The sequence below is a fragment of the Dipodomys ordii genome, unplaced genomic scaffold (assembly GCF_000151885.1).
Source record: "Dipodomys ordii isolate 6190 unplaced genomic scaffold, Dord_2.0 Scaffold56, whole genome shotgun sequence".
Classification (NCBI taxonomy): domain Eukaryota; kingdom Metazoa; phylum Chordata; class Mammalia; order Rodentia; family Heteromyidae; genus Dipodomys; species Dipodomys ordii.
In genome coordinates, this window is record NW_012267272.1 from 572,982 (window position 1) to 577,932 (window position 4,951).

The following is a 4,951-nucleotide window of genomic DNA, read 5'->3' on the forward strand; positions in this document are numbered from 1 at the left end:
CTTTCTTTCTTTCTTTCTTTCTTTCTTTCTTTCTTTCTTTCTTTCTTTCTTTCTTTCTTTCTTTCTTTCTTTCTTTCTTTCTTTCTTTCTTTGTAATGGTGCTTGAACTCAGGGCCTGAGCTCTATCCCTGCACATTTTGCTAAAGGTTAGTGTTCTACCACTTTGAGCCACAGCTCTACTTCCAGTTTTCTGGTAGTTAATTGGAGATAAGAGTCTCATGGACTTTCCTGCCTAAGGTGGCTTTGAACTTCAATCCTCAGATCCCAGCCTCCTGAATAGCTAGGATTACAGGTGTGAGTCACTAATGCTCAGATTCTTTCTCTGTCTTTATGTTTCTATCTTCTCTCTCTCTTCCAGAAAGACTCAATTTTCTGAAAGCCTGTGATTTAGCTCACTATGACCATTTTATAGGCCATATAGGGAAAATTTTCCTGATCATGAAACTGTCCTGAGTGATGTGATGATATCTTTAAAGGCACTTCCTGAATCTAGCCTTGTCTTTTGGGCTTCTTGATTCTACAGAACAGCTCATTCGCATTGGGGGTTGAGTTACGTTTTGTCAAATGCAAATCAAGTAGTTCTTCCTAATACCTTCCTCTCACTTATCTCAGCTTTAGAATGCTTCAGGCATTCTTGGCCACCATCAACAGAACATGATTTTATAATTCTTTATAACTATTGTGTCCTTTTGTAGCCTGCCATCTGCTTTCATGGAGGCAGGTGAAGAGACAGGTCAAGCAGCTTGCTGAGCAAACTCACTAGAGTGAAAGCTGGTACGCAACTCCTTGATCTTCTTCCATACAAAGGCTTTTTGAAACATACTTTTCTCAGCTTTCCTTCTGTCACTCCTTGGACTTTTTCCCTTTTGTAAATTGGTACTGAGGGTCTGAAGCCAAGGGAGAAATTCATAAAAGAGCTAGTTTTTTTTTTTCTCCCCTTCAGGAGGAATTTCAGAGTGCAGAAGCAATTAAGCAGGTGGAGCTTGCTTGAGGCGCAGCAATGTCACTAGCAGGGATGAGTGGGCTCTCACAGCCTCTGTTTCTGAGAAGCCATATATTTCTCCATCCTGGCACAGAAGCTTCCTGTGTGTTATTTGTGTGGATGTGTCTCTTGGTGGTGATGCTGGGCCAGGCAGCAGGAGGTGGAAGTCATTAGGAGTAATGACTGGTATTTGATTTTTCTATCTCTGAGCACATAATAAAATTGTGTTCCCACTCCTTTAAAGGTAGATGTGGTTGGATGACTAGTTTTTAAGGAGATGTGAGCCCAAACGTTATACCTCCTGTGGTGTTCCTTCTCTGTTCCCTTTTCTCCTCTCTTCCTCTTCTTCTTTCCTCCTCTTCTTTCCTTCTGTATCAGCACTGGGACTTAAACTCCAGGCTTTGAGCACTCCCTTGCCGCTTTTCACTCAAGGATGGTGTTCTATCACTTGAGCCACACCTCTACTTTTGGCTCTTTGCAGGTTAGTGGAGATAAGAGTCAGATCTGTCTGCCTGTGCTTGACTTTGAACCTCAGTCCTCAGATCTCAGCCTCCTGAGTAGCTAGGATTACAAGTGTGAATCACTGGTGCTCAGCCTGGTATATCTTCTTTCGGAGCCATTGTGTGGTTTTTCTAGGCTTTTTATTTTATGGCGACTGGTAATATGCAAATGGAGAGTTTTCATCAATAGAGTGTCTCTGAATGAGGAAATGGCAGCCAACCTGCTATGGTCAGGAAGTTTGAGCGTGCAATAAGCCATTGTTTCAAGCCACCAGTTACCTTTTTTCCATCCTCTTTTTTTTTTTTGGTCAAGGTGATGTACAGTGGGGTTACTGTTATATAAGTAAGGTGATAAGTACATTTCTTGTTAAACTTGTTACCCCTTACCAGTTATCTTTTTAATTATTGTTTTTGTTGCATTTAAGAGAAACTGAGCAGATAACTCAAGATTTCCCTTATATTTCCTTTGCTGATCCTTTTTCTCTACTGTATATTTGTTAGTATATTTGTTTTAATTAGTAAACAAGTATTGATAGTTTATTATTATTATTTACTTTATTATTACTAAATAAAGTGCATCTATAGTTTAGTGCAGTGATACTAGGGTTTGAACTTGCTGGGCAGATGCTCTATCACTTAAGCCATGCTCCTAGACCAGCTCTTTGTGTTACTATAAATGCATATCATGTCCTATCATCACAGTGTGATTCAGAGTGGGCTCACTGCTCTAAAAGTCCCCCGTGCTTCACCTTGTCACCCTCTGTCATCCCGCCCACAGCCTCTGGCAACCACTCATCTTAATGCATCTGAAGTCCAGAATGTCATCTAGATGGAGTCATATTTAGCCATTTCAGACTTCTTTCACTTAGCAATATACATTTCAGTTTCTTGTATGTCTTTTCATGACTTGAGAGTCATTTCATGACCTGAGATAAGTCTCAGCCTGGGCTGGCTTTGAACCGTGATCTTCAGATCTCAAGCCTCCTGAGTGTGAGCCACTGTGAGCAGAAGTTTTAAAGTGAGTGAGTGGGAAAGTAATTAACTTTTATATATTAATCTTGTATCCTGCAACCTTGTAATTGGCTCGTTAGTGCCAGGAGATTTTACTGGTGGGTGAATTCTCTGGGATTTTCAACATAAACAGTCAGGTCATCTGCCAATAAAGACAATTTTACTTCTTTTTTCCTGTTTAATTTTTATTCTTTTTTGTTCTTTTTACTTATCTATTTTATTTTTAAAATTTATATAATTTTTTAAATGATCTTTAAGTAGTTGTACAAAAGGGTTTCAAGTCAATATGCCAGTTTATGAGTAGAGTGCATCTTGATCAATGTCACCTCTTCCATTGTTTTCCATGGTATGCTTTTTTTTTCTTGTCTTATTGCATTATCTAGGACTTTCAGTATGATGTTGAACTGAATGGTTCTTGCTCTTGATCTTTGGAGTAAATCATCTCATTTCTCATCATTAAATATGGTATTAGCCGTTGTGGTTTGTAGGCTTTCAATATTAAAATAAAAACATTTCTTCCATTCCTTGTTTGCCATGCATTTAAAAAATTATGAGTGGATGTTGAATTTCATCAAATGTTTCCTTTTGCAACTATTGATATGAACATGTATATTTCTTCTTTTGCCTGTTGATCTCAGGGATTAGATAAATTGAAATAAATCTCATTTGATCATGATCTATAAACCTTTTTTATATTGTTAAGTTTGATTTGCCAAAATCTGCCTCAACGTTCATTAGATTCATATGATCTGTAGATATAATTTCTTGCAATGTCTTTACCTAGTTCTCATGTTAGAGCAAGGATTTTCTTGTGATGATTTCTGAGATGGCCAATCTCTTTCTGTCTTTTGGAAGAAATGATAGAGAATTAGAATCATTTCTGTCTTAAATGTTTAGCAGTATTCACTATGGAAACCACCTGGACTTGGTAGTTTTTTCCCTTTTTGGAATTGTTTATGTTATTAGTTCATAGTCATAGTTCATAGTCATAGACCATTTCTCCTTATGTGAGTCTTGGTTAGTTTATATCTGTCAAGGGGTTGGCTCATTTGATCATTAAACTAGTTGGTATAGGGTTGTTCATAATATTCCCTTATTATGCTTCCAATGTCTATAGGAACAGTAGACATAGCTCCATTTTCTTTTCTTATAGTTGTAATTTTTAGTCTGACTACAAGTTTTTCACTTTTTTCTTTCATCTTTTTTGAAAAGATTAGCTTTTAGGTTTGCTGATTTTTACATATTGATTTCTTTCAATTCCATTTATTTCTGCTCCAATTTTATTAATTCTTTTTTTTTTTTGGGTCCGGTCATGGGGCCTCAACTCTTGGCCTTGGGTGCTGTCCCTCAGCTCTTCAGCTCAAGGCTAGCACTCTACCACTTGAGCCACAGTGCCACTTCCGGCTTTTTTTCTTTTTGCTTATGTGGTGCTGAGGAATCGAACCCAGGGCCTCATGCAGGCAAGGCAAGCGCTCTACCACCGAGCCACCTTACCAGCCCCTAATTCTTTTAGGTTTATGTTATTTTCTTTTTTTCAGTTTCCGAAAGTGGATGCCCAGATGACTGGTTTTAGGTCTTTCCAGCATATATGTTCAGTTTTATACATCTCTCTGTATATCCTACTGTTGCTACATCCACAAATTTTACTAAATTATATTCTTATTCACATATTTAAAACTTTATCTTGGGAAATTCAACCAACTTGGATAAATATGATATGTGAGCAGGAAAGAACTGTCATTGTTTTAATACATTGAGGGCTTCCTTGTTTTGAACTGAGGAATACCCAGCCAGTGAAGAAAAAAGATTTAGTAATGGTAACAGTTGTACTTCCTAGTTTTAGGCAAAAGAAAGTAAATCTGGTTAGTTTAATCAGTAATCTGGCTAAATAAATTGGATTAACTTAAGCAAAAATGAATTTATTAAAGCAAATATTGGGGTGTATATCTCTATGCATATAGGCTATACACCTGGGAATAATCTTCCAAAATAGGCAAACAAAACAAAGGTAGTCTGAGAGAGTGCTTACCTAGCATGCTCAAGGCCCTAGATTCAATTGCCAGAGCACTGCAACACCAATAACAAAGTAAACAAAACCCCCAAAGGTCTGGCTGTCAGGACATCATCCTTCTCTCTAGACACTGATACTGCAGCCAGCTCTTCAGTGTCCACAAGGACTGGATGCTACCTGCCAGCAGAGTGAACTGCAGTACTCACTTCCAATCTACAGCCTGGGAGGGTTTACACTTGTTAGTTCAACAGGATGACAAAATCAAAGTGGTGCCAATGGAAGCATACTACATTGCAACATGGGCTAGGTTGGAGTAGCGGTGTACCTGAGAACGCTCCTGCACCATTGTGAACTTGGAAGGAAGGTATGAGGGAGGGAGGAGGTGGGGGTTCTAAAGGCTGTGAAATTCTCCACAAATAAATGGAATTCCAAGTTTGCTGTCTGGGT